Below are 20736 nucleotides of genomic sequence, written 5' to 3' on the forward strand. Positions count from 1 at the left end.
CCAATCATTGAGAAGTAAAATAGGATTGCTATAATTATCTTAGGCCAGTGGTTTTCACTCAGGGAAAATTTTGCCTACAGGGAAACATTTGGGGTATTCGGCTAGGACAATTTGGTTGTTGCAATTAGCTGGGGTTGAGAGAAAGGCTACAAAATGCCTAGTGTGTAGAGGACAGGAACACTGCTAAACATTTTGCCATGTATAGAACTGCCCCCCCAGCAAAGAATTTGGCCCACATTGTCAACAACACCAAGGTTGAAAAACCCTGCTTTAGGGATTTTAACAAATGTCTAATCCTTCTTAATGAGCCATTCCCTGACTCTCCCTTCATACCACAATATATCCAAAATGCAGGTTTTATGAGAGAAAATTTTAAGAAACAAAGAGACTGAAAAACAAGCTTTGACTATTGATTTTTCTGAGGATATATATGAATCATTTTTCTTATTTTCTGTCTTGTCTTGTCAGAGATACTTGTAGTATGATAATTTGTGTGATCTTTCCTGAACTTTACCCCAGAAAATTAGTTTCATGGAGTTTTCATGGGTAGAATGTATTTTCTTTCTCTAGTATTCTGGAGAATGTCTGAATATAAAATAGGTGTTCTTGTCGCAAAGCTTTATAAGTATATTTAATTAATAGAAAATATAATGTATGTATATCGGACAGTGAGTCTTTAGGCTATATATAGGCATTAAAAATGCCAGGATGACCTAAGTATGAAAAGTCATTCGAACAACCCATAAACACTGAATAGTTTCTTGTGGGGGGAGGGGAATCAGGACTTTAGGGTTCAATTTCTTCAATTTTCAGCCTCATGGAATTTTCTGAAAGTTTACTGCATAGACTGTATTCAGAAAGCTGTCAGGAATTCTCTTTTAGCTCTAACTGTGAGTTCTCCTTTCTGTGGTGCTATTTCTTCCACGTTCTTGCATTTGATTTGTGATCTCTTCATTTCCTGTCATCCAAAAGGCAATGTCCTGGCAGTACCCTGTGACTTTCTAGCCCAATACACCAGAGGCTTTTAAATTACAGGAGTAGCAGAGGGGGGGTGCCCCTCTCTGGGATCTGAGGGCAAGGAAGGGCAGAATCACAATCTTCCCTCTGGTCATTGCCTCCTTATTTCTTCTCTTCATCACTTTCCCTGAGAGTCGTTTTCCACTGTCTGCTCATTCTCTGATGAACTCTCTGTTTAGTTTTCCAGTATCCCTAATACATCATATCTCTGCATTATTTTCTTCATACACTACTTATAACAAAGGCTTGTATCATGAGTCTAGCGAATGGAAAAACTATCTTCGAAGAAAATCACAAGGCAGAACACTCAGGTGTATAGTTTATCTCTTACCAATAGGAAGATCTCAGAACCATATCCCTAAAACAAGCAAAATTAGTATATAAAAAGGCCAACTCCACCTGTAATCACAGCATAACACTATCAAAAATGAGTTGTGTTGATATTACTGAATGTGTTCTAACAGCTATATAAATAAGGCTTCAGGATCTGATTCCCAGCATTTTACATCAACACAGGTGCCAAACAGAGAACTAATGGAATAAGTAATTGTGATTATTCCAATAGAAAATTGATGGAGTGTTTAACCAACTACATTTAGTTGTTGGAACATTAAAAGCATGAACTATAGTGGCAATTTTAAACTGGTTTTATTTCCAGGAAATGATTTAAAAATGATTTTAAGGAAATAACTTTTGAAACCTTATATTCACTAATGTAGTTTTATCTTTTAAATAAACTAGTGTAGCCTATCATTCAGAAAAAATATATATATATGGATTAGAGTCACACTATTTACAATGGTATTTATTCTAAGGTTAAAAAAAAAACTCTACAAATAGTAATACCCCTGTTCACACTGTTACCCCCCCCCACATTCTCAAATTTAAATTCATATCTGAAATTCTTAACTTTGTTTTTATTCCCTTTGCTTGAAAGGCCCATATTGATTAGCTTTGCTAAGCTAGTTTCTTTTCCATACAAAAAGAAGAAATCATTCAAAAGAATGAGCAATGAAAATGTGTTTTTATCAAAATCCTTTGGTATAATAAAGCTGGAAGATTTAGATTTGAGTTAATAAGATTTTTGTCATTCAAATGTATTGTTCTTTGGGAAAATCACTACCTTGAATTTCCAGGTGTCTTCATTTTTAAATTGTTTGATAGAAAAATATTTACAGTATTGTTCCTTTTCCTTTGGCTCAAGTTAATGGAGAAAATTAAAAAATTATCTGATGAAATTTGTTGAAAAATTCTTTATTGAATTCATGCGGATGTTTTCTTATTGGTTTATATTTAGTTTACTTAGCTTACAACAACTAATTTAATGGAAATTGAAAGTGCAAACAAGTTTATTTCAACAACAGTTAATAGTGAAAATAATTGTTTTTTTACCAATTAGTTAAGTTGTGAAATGCCTCCTCGATACCTTCCTTTGTTGTACCCCTTTTATTTCTTGTACTCAATAGGACATCTGGATAATAACGACTAACTTGTGCAAGCCGGGACTGTTGCTTAGAACATTATTAAAGAGATTCTCTTACTTATAAACATGGAGAAAGACAATCACATAAACTAAATCAAAATTTCTTGGTGGCAGAATTAAATGAGAAAGCATATACATTGGAACATGAATTAACATTAATGGAAAGATCTCAGTGTGATCTATTCAACCCAACATTTATTGGTCAAATACTATGTACCAGGCATTAAACAAGGGAGTGGAAATACAGAAAAGTGAATAATACAGTTTCAGTCCTCCAAGGGTTTGTGATATAAGAGTAGTAAAAAATAATAATTGCTAGCCTTTATTGTGTTTACAAAATAGTTTGCATTCTTGTAGAGAGAGAATTTTATTAATAGAAAAAGGGGGAGTAGTTTGCTGTAGCTGACATGAATTATTGACTTAATTTAAGCAGTCATGAGTCAACATCATTTTAAAAAATAGTGTACTAACACATCCTATCCTATATATTTAAGCAGACATACATGGGGCACCTGGGTGACTCAGTCGTTAAGCATCTGCCTTTGGCTCAGGTCATGATCCCAGGGTGACCTTCTGGAATCGAGCCCCACATTGGGCTCCCTGCTCAGCAGGAAGCCTGCTTCTCCCTCTCCCACTCCCCCTCTTAGTGTTCCCTTTCTCGTTGCCTCTCTCTCTGTCAAATAAATAAATAAAATCTTTTTAAAAAATAAATAAATAACAGACATACACAATGGTGGTGGAATCACATTCCCAGTTACTGTTTTTATTACCTGTTTTTATGGGTGACACTTATCCACTTATTCCTGAGTCAAACCAGAACCCAAAGTGACCCATTTTGAGTTAATTTTTTGTGTCAAGTGTGAGGTCCGGGTCAAGACCTTCAAGTTCCTTTTCTTTTGCTTTTGTATGTCCACCTTCTCTAGCACCATTTGTTGAAAAATTATCCTTTCTCTATTAAATTGTTTTTGCACCTTTTTTATAAAAAGAAGAAAAAAAGAACGGTTTCTCTACCTGTGTGAGCCTATATATGTGTTCTCCATTCTGTTCTGTTGGTCTGTATGTATGTCTGTCCTTATACCAATACCACCTAGTCTTGATGGCTAACTACACATGAAGTCTTGAAATTGGATACAGTGATTCCTCCTCCTTTACTTTTTTTTTTTTTTTCAGATTGTTTACCTTTTCTAAACCGATGTAAATTTAGAATAGTCTTGTCTATATCAACAAAAATATTACTGGGTTATAAATTTGGCAAGAGGTGACAAAATACTGAGTCCACTAACACAGTGTATCACTCAATTTATTCAGAGCTTTTTTGTTTACTTTCATCAATGTTTTGTAAATTTCAGCTTATAAGTCCTATGCATGTTTTGTTAAATTTATATCTAAGTATTTCGTTGTTTTTGAGAAATTTTTGAATGGCATTGTATTTTTTATTTTAGTTTCTCATGTTAAGTACTACTGTTCAGAAATAACATGATTTTTGTATGTTGCCATTGTATAATGAGACCATGCTGAACTCACTTAGTTCCTAGAATTTGGGGGAAGTCTCTCTAGGATTTTCTTTTTAGGTCATGTCTTACGCAAATAAGGATTGTTTTATCCTTTTCTGGCCTGCATGTCTCTTATTTCCTTCCAGTGCTTGTTAAATAGTAGTAATGAGAATGGAAATCTTAGCCCTGTTGCCAGTCTTAGGGAAACAAACCCAATCTTTCACTGTTACATTTGATGTTAGCTGTAGGCTTTTTGTAGATGTTCGTTATGAAGTTGAGGAAGTTCCGTCTTTATTCCTAGTCCTCTGAGTGTTTGTATCATTAATGGGTATTGAATTTTGCCAAGTGTTTTTTCTGCATCAGTTCATATGATCATATGATTTTTATTCTTTAGCTTGTTATTATGGATTTCATTGATTGACTTGTAAATGTGAAACCAGTCTTAAATCTTGGGAATAAATCCCCCTTGTTCATGGTATATAATTTTTTATATGTTGCTGAAGTGTATTTGTTATTATTTTGTTAAAAATATTTGCTTCTATATTGATGAAGGATGACAGTCTTTACGTTTCTTTTATCCTTCTTTTCTTTTCAGCTGTCTCTGTTTGTGGTGTGTGTGTGTGTGTGTGTGTGTGTGTGCATTATAAAATAAAATGAGAACTTTCAGTCCAGACAAGATGGTGTAGGCCCATCTCTGTCTGATCATTTCTGATACATACTTATATGAAGCTTGTAACTAATCAAGATGCAACTACAGAAAAACCACAAAATGTGGAAAAATAAAATATAACTGGTTAGGGACTCCAGATCTGAAGGAACAGCAGAGCAACAGGTCAGCCTCCTACTCAACAGAAGAAGGTGACCCAGACTCCATATTTCACCTGTGCCACCCCCCACCCCAGTCCTGTAGCAGAGGGCACCCAGGTAAGCTTGTATCTCCCCTAGACTGGATGGGAGGCTTCATACAAAGCGAGCCCAACAGAGCCATCAAGGGGAATTAAATCAAAGCTCCACTAACAATAAGCAGAGAGGGGAAGCCTTCTACTTTACTACTAGTGCAGAAGCCTCTCTCCCTCGCAGAGATACTGCACAGCTTACTCCTCCCGTTGACTTTTGCCAGACCCTTATTTCTGGGACTAGTCATAAATCAAGAGATTTTTAAAGAAAGAGCCATTTGACATATTACTAATAGCAAATAAAAAATATGAACCGGCAGGACTTTCAAACCTGGAATTTTAAAAATGGGGGGCTAGGCTTGGGAGAGCTGGGAGCATGCTAGGAAGCTGAATGCTTGCCCTTAAAGGGACAGCATGCACACAGCCCAGGGAGACAGAGCCCAGGAGCGGCAGTTTGAAACGTTAACATAACAATATTCAGGAGTTACTGAGCCACCCAGAGCTGAAACCAGGGTTACTTTCTTTCAGTATCATGATCCTCTCTTTCTCTAGCCGAAATCTGAAGTTGCTTTCAATTCTGATCAGGAACAAAACAAAACAAACAAAAAACGTAATGTCTGGAACCTGATTAGAGGGTCAAAGTGAATTAGAATCCTTAGACTTTGCGGAAGAAGGCATGGGAGTGGGGGACTGGTTCATGAGGGAATAATTGAAGAACTAGCATTCCTTTAGGAAAATGCTCCCCTACTCAGAAAAAGTGTGAAAAGCTCCAGGAAGAACAAGTGAGGTACAAGTGGAAAAACCTGAATAAGGTAGAAGTGCCATTCCTAAATCCTCTCACAAAATTAGTGTCCTAGAAACTGTAGTGCAACTGGAGTCTGAGGTAAAGAACTATACTCTGTCGTAGTCTTTGTGTTGGTTTGGCTAACAGCAACATTCTCTTTTTCTTTTTTTTCTTTTAGATGTAAGACTATTAACAAGCCTATAGATTATTATGAGCAGAGTTAAATGGTTCCACGAGAAACACAATTTTAAATTTTACAGCTCTTGTTGAAGTAGTGAATTCTTGACAGTTGGAGGTATTTGTTTTCAGGCAGTGGGAGTTAACAGGGAATCATGGGGAAACCAACCAAACAAACAAAACTTGTATTTGTGGAAAATGTAAGCAATTCAGGGAAATAAACTTAAGAGTAATTTGAATGGGGAAATATAGATAAATATTTACTACAGTACTGGAATAACTATAAGGATGTGAAGAAAACTCAAAAGAATACCTAAGAACCAAGGGGCAGAGCAAGCAACAAAGGGACAACATAGGACAGGGGCCCTCCTGCAACAGCAAATCAGACACTATTGGAGATACAGTTGTAGTCCACTTCATGGTGGAGAAGTTCACTGGGTGCCTGGGCCAAAACCTGCCCACAGTCACTAAGCAAGAAGGAGACATCCTTCTGGAATGTGGTTGGACCAAATTGTCAAGCCAGCATCAGAGGGAGTGAAAAAGAAAAGAAAAAGGACTATATGCTATGATATTAAAGAATCCTGAAAATAACTATGCTGAGTTAAAGAAGCCAGATAAAATAGAGCTGTATGATTCCATGTATAAATATTCTAGAAAATGCTAATATTTAGTTCCAGAAAGCACATAAATGGATGCTTAGGAATGGAGATAGTGGAACATGTGAGTGTAAAGGGCCCCTAAGAAATTTGGAGGGAGAGCTATATGTTCATTATCCTCATTGTGGCCATAATTTCACAAGTATAAACATCAAAATCCAAGAATGGGGAAAGTAGCAGATTCCTCAAAGAGGTCCCACTGCAAGTGTGGCTTCCATTATTTTGAGACCTTGTTACAACTTGTAATTTTATCTCTGACCCAGATCAATGAGATAACTATATTTACACAGCAGCTACCTATGTCTGATCTGTAATTATTGTCTACTATGCTCATTGGTCTACAATTCTAACTTCTCAAATGTCTTCCTTCTGATTTCTCTGCCTATAAAAGTTGATGTTTACCAGTCTGTTTTGGTCAATGACTCACCATTTTATTTGTTATATTTTTAATTTATAGCAGATCTGCTAAAAAATATACAATTATACAAATTTTTTAAAGAATGGTTTAACATTCATATATTCATCACCTAGGTCTTAAATTTATTAATATTACCCATATTTTTATTTATTTTTTCTAAAATATTTTAAATTAACTTTTAGGATATCATGAAAATCACCTGTAAACATTTCATTAGACTTTTTTTTTATTAAGATTTTATCTATTCATTTGAGACTGATACAGAGAGAGAGAGAGAGCATGAGCAGGGGGGGAGGTAAAGGGAGAAGCAGGCTCCCCACTGAGCCAGGAGACTGATGTGGGGCTTGATCCCAAGACCCTGGGATCATGACCTGAGCTGAAGGCAGATGCTAAACCATCTGAGCCACCCAGACTTTCCTACATAAACACAATTTCATTATCAAACAAATAAAATGAATAACAGTCTTATAATTTAATAAAAATTCCTACTCAAATTTCTCCAAGTTTTCTAAAATTATCACAGATGATTTGCCTTTGGTTGAGCTTCTTGAGTCACCTTTAATCTAAAACAGACCTATGGCTTTCGTGACATTGATTTTTCAGTAGTCAGTTTTTTCCTACAGAATGTTCCAATTTCTGAATCTTGATGACTGGTTTCTTGTGGTGTCATTTCATTTGTACTTCTGTCTCTTGTATTTCTTATTAATTGGAATTAAATCTGAAGACCTGATTAGTTTCGAGTTAAACAGTTTTGTAACGAACCGTTAACAGGTGATTCTGTATAGTTTGTTTTGTATTATAGGACGCACATGAGGTTTGTTTATTGCTGACACTGATGAGTGGGTTCGAGTGGTAGATGTTCTATTTATTGTTATTCTATGCATTTTAATTTGTATATATTTTCAAACATCAGGTAGGTTGCAAAGAACAAAACAACGCATATATAAACATTTTACCCAGATTCATCGATTGACCATATTCTGTCCCTTTTTGTTTTGTCCTTCTCTTTCTTTACACACACACACACACACACACACACACACACACACACACACATAAGTATATTTAAAACCTCTAACGGAGCAAGTTGAGAGTAAGTTGGAAGATCCTACTACTTTGCCTCTAAGCTCTGGAGTCTAACCCACCTGTATTTTTATCCTGGTTAGGATTATCGTTTTGGTAAAATGACTTATTAGTTTTCAGCGTCAAAGTTTTTTCAACTATAAAAGAAACAGCATTGCCTATCTTATAAGATTAACGTGAAGAATAGAGATGTTTGTCAGGTACCTAAACCTACAGTCACTGGGCAATTAATAACTATTATTATTACTTTTATTACTTATTAGACTATACCCTAGGAGTTTTTACTTTGAATTCTATCTTAACATTTTCTACTAACTGTGACTGAGAGGTGATGTTAAGAAAACCACACCAGAAAATACGTAAGAAACATGCATGCACAAATAGCTATACAAAAAATTGTTCTAGGCCATCAGAAAAGTGTAGTATGGAAAACATAACATTGACTGTCCCAAATTCTGTTATTCCCTCCACAGTCTTTCTGCTAAGCATTCACACTGTGGAGAATTCAGTGCTGCTTCTAATGCTCTCAAAACAAAAGGCCTATTTCTCCTTTTCAAAATCTCACTGTCTTTTGTCCCTGCCAAACTCCTGCCACCTGCAACCTCTCAAACACACCACTAATGTCGACTTCCTAATCTTGAACTGTATGCAGAAAAAAAAAAAAAAAAGTCCAACCAGTGATGAAATAGTTGCTAATATTCAGGAGTTTTAGCTTTCTATTCCCTACTGCCCATCTGCTTTGGACCAGGATTACCAAACTCTACTGATCCCAAGATCAATAGTGAAACTTCGTATCTTTCAAGGCTTCTATAAATCACAAAATTCTTTCAAAGATAGTATTTTACTTGATCCTCAAAAATGGTTCTCTGAGATGCTCAAGGCAGAAACTACTGTACACATTTTAATGATAAATAATCCCAACCCAGGATATTTCAGTGGCTAACATGAAGTAACACAGCTAATAATTTGATCAGGGCATCAAACCTTTCTTCTAACTCCATGCTCCTTGCTATTTCCACTGTATGAGCGTGCTTGACTGCTTTATGGCTGTTATTGAAGTCATAAACTTCCTAAAAGGAGTTTGGTATCCATGATGAAAGTGCACCTCTCAGTGAGAGCAGGTTGGAGTCAGCCACACTCTTTTGAGGACACAAAAGAGAATTGGGGTTCTTTCCTCCTAATTTTTCTATCCATAATGATATATATTTATCTACATTATTATTTTTCTTAATCATCTCTTTCCCCTATGTCTGAATCTTTGAACCCAGTTCATTGGGTCATCTATCCCCAGCTTAAGATCATATGGAATGTAGAAAAAAATTTATGACAGAAAAACCTCCTAGGCAAGATAGAAATTGACTCTAATTTTTTTTAGTTCAAAAAGCAAATCCCTGGGGTGCTTGGGTGGCTCAGTAATTTAAGCATCTGACTCTTGATTTTGGCTCACGTCTTGATCTCAGGGTCATGAGATTGAGCCCCGCATTGGGCTCCATGCTCAGCCTGGAGTTGGCTTGAGATTTTCTGCCTCTGCCGCTCCCCCTGCTTACATGTGTGAGTGCTCTCTCTCTCTCTCAGATAATTTTTTTAAGAAAGAAGAAAAAGAAGAAGCAAATACCTTCTCTTATCTACCTTCACTCATCATCTAGGTTACCACATCAGGTTCATAGCTTTAAATCCCATCTCTTTGGTAATGATACACCAAAGTATGTCCCTAGACCCAGCACCCAGTAACCCCAGACTTGTTGTCTGCTCAGCTGCCTAAGCGACATCTCCAACTGTACAGTTAAATAACATCTCAATATTAAAATGCCTCAAAACCAAACTTTTGAAGTTTATCCACCTCCAAAATTGCCCTTCTCCTTCCGTTTTTTCCCATGTCTCAATAAATGTTCATTCCATTGATATTGATTCCATGCTCTACTCAGGCCAACGATGGACTCACACTACATTCTCAATTTACCCAAAAATTCTGTTGTGAAAATGTCAAAATTTCAGTTCCCAGGTCTACTTCTCAATAACACCAATACCACCCAGGTACAAGTCAACATCATTTCACACTTTGGTACAATGGTCTTCTGAGATGTCTCCCCACTTCAACCCTTGTCCTCACCTTTAGTTCACTTTCAATCCCAAACTAAATTGATCCTTTTGAAATAAAAATATGATTATGTCAATTCTGAATGGAGAGACTCCCAGTGGCTTCTCATCTCACCGAGTAAAAGCCAGAGTTCGATGGCCTAGAAATTCCTCATAATCTGTGCCCATGCCCAGTGTTTCTGTAACCTCATCTCCTGCAACTTTTATTCTGCTTAAATCTGTGTGTTTCATTGAACATACCAAGCACATTTCTGCCTTGGGACACTTGCACTTGCTCTTCCTTTGGAATGGACTGCTCAAGATTTACTTCCTTACCTTCCAGAACCTACTGCTCAGCCTTTACTTCTTCACCTTCTTTCAGTCTCGGTTCAGATATCACCTTATCTGTGAAGCCTTTCCTAACTGTCCTATTTAAAATGATTAACCTCAGTGCCTCAAGTCTCTCTATTCTGATTGTCTAATTCTGTTCATTTCCATAGCACTTTTCATTTATTTTACTGATTTGTTGACCTGTGGTCTGTTTGCATGAGCAGAATTAAAGCTCCATGTGGGAAGAATGTTTGTTTTCCAATGTATTTTCAGCTACTAAAATTGTAGCTAGCCTGTAGTAGGCACTCAAGAAATTGTGTTTGAATACATTAAGACATTAATTTAATACATTAATACTTTCATTTAATATAAGTACTTTCATTATGCATTTTACCATTGAGAAAACAGATCAGAGATAGTAGGCAACCTACTGCTCAAGGGGGGATAAGACAGTGCCAGTGCCAGTGCTGGGGCTAATAAGAAAGAAAGGAAATCCTAGCTTGCAAGGACTGTTAGCTGAATCAGGCCGAGGTGTCCCTGAGCCAAAAAAAAAAAAAGAAAAAAAAATACAAACTGCTTAGACTTGATTCACTCAGTGAAGGTCAGTGGTTAAATGTCTATTCTCATCACTTCTATTGAGTTTTTTATGAGCTGTGCTAAATTAACATTGAGTGGTACAATGGCAATAAAGAATGTTATTTGAGTTTAGTAGGCAATAGCTGCATATTAAAGCATATAATAGTTGTTAAATTCCAAATCAGACAATGCTTACTCAAAGCAGACCACCATTCAGAGAGATTATTAGTTTAACATTATTTAACCTTGTGGTCATGATGGCAAAGGAGAAGGGTATATTTGGGGTAGTAATTTAGAATTTTGTATAAGAAAATCTTAAAGCAGAAGACCAGGCATGCTTTCTTTTTGAAAAATAGAAAAACTTAAATTTCCAAAATCTTATGATTTCTGTTAGGAAAGGAGTGGTGTAATGGCCTCTGTGGTGAGGTTCTCAGATGGTATAGGTATTTCAGGTAAACATTAGTGTTCTCTGAATGCCAGAACTTACTAGGCCAAGACACAGTGACCACTACAGAACTCCTGGCTAATCAGATGAATATGCAAATTGTTTGTAGAACATGGTTATCGGTGACACTTGGTGTGAAATTTTAATTTAGAAGAATAGAATAATGAAACAACTTAAGATACAAGAGAATAAAAGTTCAACCAGTAAAAAGTCACTAACCCTGGGATTTAGCAGCTATAAAACAGAGAGTATTTAAGCTCATGGTTCAAGATGACTTTGTGAGCTTATGCAGTTTTCTTTTCTCACTTTAAATTTACATTGATGGAATTTTTTTTAAAAGGACAATGAATTTACACCTGATATAAAAGAGAATAGAGCACTGAGGAAATAAGACCACTTACTGAATGTTTTGACATTGAGATGAATGGTGAAATATTGTCAAGGTGAAATGAAAGCTACCACATCAGTATGCCCAAACAGTGGTAATGGAAGAAGGGGAGATCCAAAGTCTCTGGACTGGGAATCTGCATGTGGAGTGAAAGGCAGAAGAGAGAAAATGGGCTGAAAACAGGATAATTAAATATCAACATAGCGGGAAATCAGATTTAACCTATGTAATGTTCATTTGTAGATTTCCATTAGGCAAGTTTCTAAAGAAATATAATCTTTCCCACTCTCATTTAAATAGAAAAGGAATTTGTAGGATGGAATTTCTGGGAAGGCTGGAAAACAAAAAATGGGGGAATAATAATAGCACAATAAAATCCCAAGCAGCCAGAACCACAGAACCACATCTGGAATGTTCTCTCAGAACAAGTACGATCTTGTAGTACCACCACTGAACATCAAATGCCAGGGCTGCACTGATACTACTGCTGGCTAAGGTTGATGAAGACTCCAAGAATGAATTCTCCACTTTCTGATGCCTTAAATTATCAACCTCAGAATCAAAACTCTTGGGTGCTGCAGCTGATCAGCTGAGCCAAGTTTACATGCGCATCCCCTTGCTGCTGGGGTTACAGAGGAAGTCAGATCTGTTTTTTATAGAAACAAGCATCTTCTGCCACCAATATTTCTTTATTGAATGTAGATATCGGGCAAGCAAAGGAACACAAAATTTAAACATTACAAACAGCCAGTAATTGTTAGAAGTGGGAAGAAGTAAATGGGAGTGTATAGATAGTATCTGTGTGTGTATTAACTCTGTATATACAATGACATGATTTTATATAGTTTAATTTTTTTATAATTTTTTATTTAAATTCAATTAGCCAAGGTATAGTACATCATTAGTTTTTGATAAAACCTTCAATGATTCATTAGTTGAGTATATCACAAAGTGCTCATCATATCACATGCCCTCTTTAATGCCCATGAGCCAGTTACTGCATCCCCCCACCCATCTTCCTTTCCGCAACCCTGTTTGTTCCCCAGAGTCAAGAGTCTCATACGGTTTCTATCCCTCTCTGATTTCTTCCCATTCAGTTCCCCCCCAACCTCTATTGTCCCTTGCGCTATTCCTTATGTTCCACGTATGAGTGAAGCCATATGATAATTGTCTTTCTCTGACTGACTTATTTCACTTAGCATAATACCCTGCAGTTCCACCCATGTTAATGTAAATGGTAGCTATTCATCCTTTCTGATGACTGAGTAATATTCCATTGTACATACGAACCACATCTTCTTTATCCATTCGTCTGTTGAAGGACATCTTAGGTCCTTCCCCTATGGCTGTTGTGGGCATTGCTACTATGAACATTGGAGTGCAGGTGTCCCTTAGGATCACTATATTTGTATCTTTGGGGTAAATACCTAGTAGTGCAATTGCTGGGTACTAGGGTAGTTCTATTTTTAACATCTTGAGGAACCTCCATACTGTTTTCTAGAGTGGCTGCACCACCTTGCATTCCCACTAGCAGTGTAAGAGGGTTCCCCTTTCTCCACATCCTCGTCAACACTTGTTGCTCCCTATCTTGTTAATTTTAGCCATTCTGACTGGTGTAAGGTGGTATCTCATTGTGGTTTTGATTTGTATTTCCCTGATGGCAAGTGATGTGGGATATTATTTCATGTGTCTGTTGGCCATTTCAATATCTTCTTTGGAGAAATGTCTGTTCTTGTCTTCTGCCCATTTCTTGACTAGATTATTTGTCTTTTGGGTGTTGAGTTTGAGAAGTGTTTTTATAGATCTTGGATACCAGCCCTTTATCTGATATGTCATTTGTAAATATCTTCTCCCATTCCATAGGTTGCTTTTAGTTTTGTCGACTATTTCCTTTGTTGTGCAGAAGCTTTTTTTCTTGATAAAGTCCAAATAGTTCATTTTTGCTTTTGTTTCCCTTGCCTTTAGAGGCATATCTTACAAGATATTGCTTTGTCCAAGGTCGAAGAGGTTGCTGCCTGTGTTCTTCTCTAGGATTTTAATGTATTCCTTCTCACATTGAGATCTTTCATGCATTTTGAGTTTACCTTTGTCTGTGGTGTAAGAGAATGGTCCAGTTTCATTCTTCTGCATGTGGCTGTCCAATTTTCCCAGCACCATTTATTGAAGAGACTGTCTGTTTTCCACTGGATATTTTTCCTGCTTTGTCGAGGATTAGTTGACCATAGAGTTGAGATTTCATTTCTGGATTCTCTGTTCTCTTCCATTGACCTGTGTCTGTTTTTGTGCCAGTACCATGCTGTCTTGATGATCACAGCTTTGTAACATAGCTTGAAGTCAGGCAATGTGATGCCCGCAGCTTTGTTTTTCTTTTTCAACATCCCCTTGGCAATTTAGGGTCTTTTCTGGTTCCATATAAATTTTAGGATTATTTTTTTCAGCCCTGTGAAAAATGTCAATGGTATTTAGATAAGGATTGCATTGAATATGAAGATTGCTCTGGGTGGCATATACTTTTTAAAAATGTTTATTCTTCCAATCCATGAGCATGGAATGTTTTTCCATCTCTGTGTCTTCCTCGATTTCTTAAGTGTTCTGTACTTTCTAAAGTATAGATCATTTACCTCTTTGGTTAGGTTTATTCCTAGGCATCTTATGGGTTTTGGTGCAATTGTAAATGGAATCGATTCCTTAATTTCTCTTTCTTCAGTCTCATTGTTAGTGTATAGAAATGCAACTGATTTCTGTGCATTGATTTTGTATCCTGCCACATTACTGAATTTCTGTATGATTTCTAACAATTTTGGGGTGGAGTATTTTGGGTTTTCCACATAAAGTATCATGTCATCTGTGAAGAGAGAGTTTGACTTCTTCTTTACCAATTTGAATGCCTTTTATGTCTTTTTGTTATCTGATTGCTGAGTCTAGGACTTTTAATACTTTGTTGAATAGTAGTGGTGAGAGTGGGCATCCTTGTCATGTTCCTGACCTTAAGGGAAAAGCTCAGAGTTTTTCCACATTGAGAATAAATATTCATTGTAGGCTTTTCATAGATGGCTTTTATGATGTTGAGGTATATTGCCTCTATCCCTACACTTTGAAGAGTTTTAATCAAGAAAGGATGCTGTATTTTGCCAAATGCTTTCTGTGCATTAATTCAAAGGACCATATGGTTCTTGTCTTGTCTTTTATTAATGTGATCCATCACATTGATTTATTTGTCAATGTTGAACCACCCTTATATCCCAGGAATAAATTCCACTTGGTGGTGGTGAATAATACTTTTAATGTACTGTTGGATCCTATTGGCTAGGATCTTGGTGAGTATTTTGGCATCCATGTTCATTAGGGATATTGGTCTGTGATTCTCCTTTTTAATGGGACTTTGGTTTTGAGAGCAAGATAATGCTGGCCTCATAGAACAAGTTTGGAATTTTTCCTTCCATTTCTGTTTTTTGAAAAAGTTTCAGTGGAATAGATATTATTTCTTCTTTAAATATTTGGTAGAATTCCCCTGGGAAGGCATCTGGCCCTGGACTTTTGTTTTTTGGGAGGTTTTTGATTACTGCTTCAATTTCCTTGCTGGCTATTGGTCTGTTCCAATTGTCTGTTTCTTCTGGTTTCAGTCTTGGTAGTTCATAAGTCTTAATAATGTGTCCATTTCTTTCAGATTGCTTAATTTGTTGGCGTATAGTTGCTGATAAAAATTTCTAACAGTTGTTTCTATTTCCTTGGTGTTCATAGTGATCTCTCCCCTTTCATTCATGATTTTATTAATTTTGGTCCTTTCTCTTTTCTTTTGGATAAGTCTGGCCAGAGGTTTATCAATCTTATTAATTCTTTCAAAGAACTGCCTTCTAGCTTTGTTGATCTATTCTACTGTTTTTCTGGTTTCTGTTCCATTGATTTCTGCTCTAATCTTTATTATTTCTCTTCTCCTACTTGGTTTAGATTTTATTTGCTCTTCTTTCTCCGGCTTCTTTAGGTGTAAGGTGAGCTTGTGCATTTGGGATTTTTCTAATATTCTGAGAGAGCCTTGGATGGCTATGTACTTCCTCTTAGGGCTGCCTTTGCAGTATCCCATAAGTTTTGAACTGATGTGTTTTCATTCTAATTAGTTTTAATGAACTGTTTAAGTTCTTCTTTAATTTATTGGTTTGCCCATTTATTCTTTAGCAGGATGCTCTTTAACCTCCAGGTTTTGTGTTCCTACTAAATTTCTTCTTGTGATTGAGTTCCAGTTTCAAAGCATTGTTCTCTGAAAATATGCAGGGAATAATCTCAGTCTTTTGGTATTGGTTGAGACCTGATTTGTGACCCAGTATGTGATCTATTCTGGAGCAAGTTCCATGTGCACTCAAGAAGAATGTGTATTCTGTTGTTTTAGGATGGAATTTTCTGTATATGTCTGTAAAGTCCATCTGGTCCAATGTGTCATTTAAAGCTCTTATTTCTTGTTGATCTTCTGTTTAGATGATTTGTCCATTGCTGTGGTGGAGTGTTGAAGTCTCCTACTATTAATGTATTATTATCTGTTTCTTTACTTTTGGTATTAATTGGTTTATATAATTGGCTGCTCATATTTTGGGGGCATAGATATTTACAATTGTTAGATCTTCTTGTTGGATAGACCCTTTAAGTATGTTATAGTGTCCCTCCAAATTTCTTACTACAGTCTTTGGTTTAAAATCTAATTTGTTTGATATGAAGATTGCTACCCCAGCTTTCTTTTGTGGTCCGTTATTGTGGCAAATGGTTCTCCATCCCTTCACTTTCAATCTGTAGGTGTCTTTAGGTTTAAAATGTATCTCTTGTAGAGAGCATGTGAATGGGTTCTGCTCTTTTATCCTATCTGATATTCTGTGTCTTTTTATTGGAGCATTCAGCCCATTTACATTTAGAGTAACTATTCAAAGATATGAATTTAGTACTATTTTATTGCCTATAAAGTCCCTGTTTCTGTAGATTGTCTCTGTTACTTTCTGGTCTATATTACACTTGGGGTCTCTCTTCACGTACAGTATCCCCCTTAATATTTTTTCAGGGCTGGCTTGGTGGTCACATATTTTTTTCAGTTTCTGTCTGTCCTGGAATCTCTTTATCTCTCCTTCTATCCTGAATGATAGCCTTGCCAGATGAAGTATTCTTGGCTGCATTTTCTTCTCATTTAGTACCTGAATATATTTTGCCATCCCTTTCTGGCCTTCCAGGTTTCAGTGGATAGATCTGATGTTATTCTGATGTTCTTCCCTTTGCAGAAAAGAAATCTCTTCCCCCCAGCTGCTCTCAGAATAGCTTTCTCAGCTCTAGGATTTGCAAGCTTCACTATTATATGTTGGGGTATTGATCTGTTTTTCTTGATTTTGGAAGGAGTCCTCTCTGCCTCTTGGATGTGAATGCTTGTTTCCTTCCCCAGATTAGGAAAGGTCACAGGCATGATTTGCTCAAATATACCTCCTAGCTCTCTCTCTCTCTCTCTCCACCCCCTCTTGGATCCTGATGATCCTGATATTTGTTCTTTTCAATGTATCATTAAATTTTCTAAGTCTCTCTTCGTGTACAATGAGTTGTTTTTCCTCTCTTTTCTTCAGTTTCCTTCCTTTCCATCAGCCTGTCTTCTAGATCAATTATTCTTTTTTCTGCCTCCTTTACCCTAGCTTTAGAGCATCCAATTTAGACTGCATCTCATTCACAGCATTTTTAAGTTCAGCCTGATTAGATCTCATTCCTTAGAGATTCTGTATTGTCATGTATGCTTTTTTCAAGCCTAGCTGTTAGCTTTATAATTGCAATCCTGAATTCTGTCTCTGACATCTTGCTTCTATCTGATTCTTTTCTTTGTTGAGAATTCCTCCTCATAGTCATTCTGCCCAGCAAAGAATGGATGAGCGAATGAACAGAGTCCAAAATATCAACCACAACCCAAGCAAAATGCACCCTAGAGAAAATATGAAGTGGTCGGAAGCTACCACAGAGATGCAAACAAAGCCAAGATGGTCCAAAACAATAAAAAAAAGGGGGGAGGGGAGAGACTATAATCTCTCAGGGTGGACAAAGCAGGGTGATCTTCCTGATTGATTTTTGGTCTATATGTTAGAAGACAGTATATCTCAAAATTGCAGAGAAATCAGAACTTATATATATATATCAAGATAAAATTGAAGAGTGAAAAATGGACCAGTATGGGGCATAAATCTATAAAATGTAGATTTGAAAACAAAAAAAAGTTAAAAAAACAACTTAAAAACCTAAGTTCGGAAATAAGAATCTATTTGAAATGGGAACAGGGTAAAATAAACAAACAGACAAACAAAAAAGAAATGTAAAATTTTAGCCTGATGTATAAGTCAGTTGTGAGGGAACACCTGGATCTCAATATATTATTTTCCCCTGGTGCTGGAGTTTTATAGTCCTGTGAGAATTAAGCTTGTCATTCATCTGTCCTTCTAGTCTGTCTTCTGGGGGAGAGGCCTGCTTCTCAGCTTCTCTGGCCTCTGCTTGGGTAGAGTTGCCCCACCCATTGTTAGGGGGATGGGCATAATGTGAGCTGGTCCTCTGTGTGGTTTTGAATCCTGGTGGTTTTTCAGCGTCTCTTCAGAGGGTCAGAGCAAATATAGCTGTAGGGGAATGTCTGCCCCAGAGCCCTAAGGTCGTGGTCCCCTTTCTTCAATAAACCCTCCAGGTCAAACCTTCTCCCCTTCTGTGAATACCAAACTCCACAGACTCATGCTATTTGCAACTCTCCTAGTGAAGTTCTGGGGACCCATAAGCATTTCTATGCTTTGTGCCTTTGCAATTGTGAGAGGCCACGGGATCCAGCATGCACTCTTCAACCATTCCCAGTCATGGCTGGGTGCTGCCCCCGTGTCCTTTTAGGGGCCACACTACCCTGAGAGTTGTTGCTCAGTCATGGGCTCAGCCTGTGCATGAGCCAAACTGCTGAATCCCATCGTTCGCGCCCGCTGCCACTCTCCCAGGAGGAGTTCCAGTGACCTGGGAATGTCTATGCCTTTGTGTCTTTGCGACCACCAGTGGTTGTGGGCTCCCATGCACCCCTGATTCTGCTGTTCCAAGGTCATGGCTGGGTGCTGCCCTAGTGTCCCTCTCAGGGTCATTGCCATCCTGAGAGCTGTTGCCCAGTCATGGGTACAACCATTTCATATCTCCCCTGAGTTGTTAAACAGCCCACACCTTTTAGCCTTTTTCAGGGTGCCCAGGCTAAGAGCAGTCTCCCTACCAGTTTGGCTGTGGTTTATGGTGACCAGAGCTGGGTGAGCATAACCAGTGTTGCCACTCCACTGCTTACGCACTCTATCGGTTCAGGCTCCCTGTTCTTTCTGAGTCTCCTGGGATCCTGAGACCACGATGATCCACCTAGAATTCTGCCCAATTCATCCCCTGTGCCCTTTTCAGAAGGGCTTTCACTAGAGCAGATTTCTAAGGGTCCTGATTTTGCACTGCAGTATTATATCACTTTCCAGTGACTGGATTATGGAGGCTCCCTCCCTCCCTCCTCCATTTATCTTCTGATATTTCCCCCAAAGATTCAAGATTCTGCACCTCCTACCTTGCAAAAAGTAGTCATTTTTCTGCTTATAGAGATCAAGATATATTTTCTTATATCTCAGGTTGAATTTGTGTGTGTTCAGAATGGTTTGATTGACATCCAGCTAAATTTGAAGTACCAGATGAAACGGGGTCCCCTACTCTGCTGCCACCTTACCCCTCTGTCCTAGTTTATATAATTTATATATGTGCGTGTGTATATACATATATATGTATATATATATAGTGTATATATATATTTAGTATATATATACACAATCAGAAGAAGTAAAACTAGAAAAAGTTAAAGATGAGTTTGGTTTGGTGTTTGGGATGGAGAGTGTAGAGGAAGTGGATGGCTTTTCAGTATAAGTTCTTTCCTACTTGACTTTGTCACATCCATGTATTTGATAAATTTAATTAAAAAGTAATGCATTTAGATCAGAGAATCATGAATCTACAACAAAATTAAGGGAGATTGAGCTAAACACTTCCAAGACTTTGATTGTAGATTTCATGATTCTGTGGTATTAGGGTTCCCAGTCACATAGTACAGAATCCCAAGTAAACACACAAACCTAAGTGCAGAATCTGTGGCAGTTTCTACAAGTCCCATCTTATCTGACATCATTAGTTGGCAAGGAAATGTGAATCAAAACTGCAGTGAGATCCACTTAATACCACTAGTATGATTATAATCAAATTGTCATAGACTAATAACATGAGGATGTGGAGAAATGTAACCTCTCAAACTGCTGTTAAGAATGTAAAGTAGTTCACTCGCTTTGGATAATAGTCTGGCAATTCCTCAGATTGCTAAGCAGAGCTACTATATGACTCAGGAATCATACCACCAAATATATACTCAAGAGAAATGAAAATGTATGTCCATGTAAAAATGTGTACAGGAAGTTTCATAGCAGCATAAGAACCAAAAATTGGAAAACCCAAAAACACATCAACTGAAGAACAGACAAATAATTCATGGTATTTCCATACAGTTAAATATATTTAGGCCCTGTAAAGGAATGAAATATTGACATGAGCTACAACATGGATGAACCTTGAAAACATTGCATAAAGTGAAAAAAGCTGGTCATAAAAAAACCTACATATTGCATAATTCCTCTTATATGAAATAGCTGGAAAAGTCAAATCTTTAAACCAGAAAACAGATTAGTGACTCTCTTTAGGGCTTGAAGTTATGGGGGTGGGAGGTGATATGATATCTAAAGGGTATGGGGCTTCTTTTTGTAGTAATAAAAATATTCTTAAATTGACAGTAATCATAGTTGCACAAATCTGTGAATACACTAAAAACTATTGAAATATACACTTCTAAATGGGTGAATTGTGTGATACGTGAAATTTA

The sequence above is a fragment of the Ailuropoda melanoleuca genome, chromosome 8 (genome assembly GCF_002007445.2).
Source record: "Ailuropoda melanoleuca isolate Jingjing chromosome 8, ASM200744v2, whole genome shotgun sequence".
NCBI classification, from domain to species: domain Eukaryota; kingdom Metazoa; phylum Chordata; class Mammalia; order Carnivora; family Ursidae; genus Ailuropoda; species Ailuropoda melanoleuca.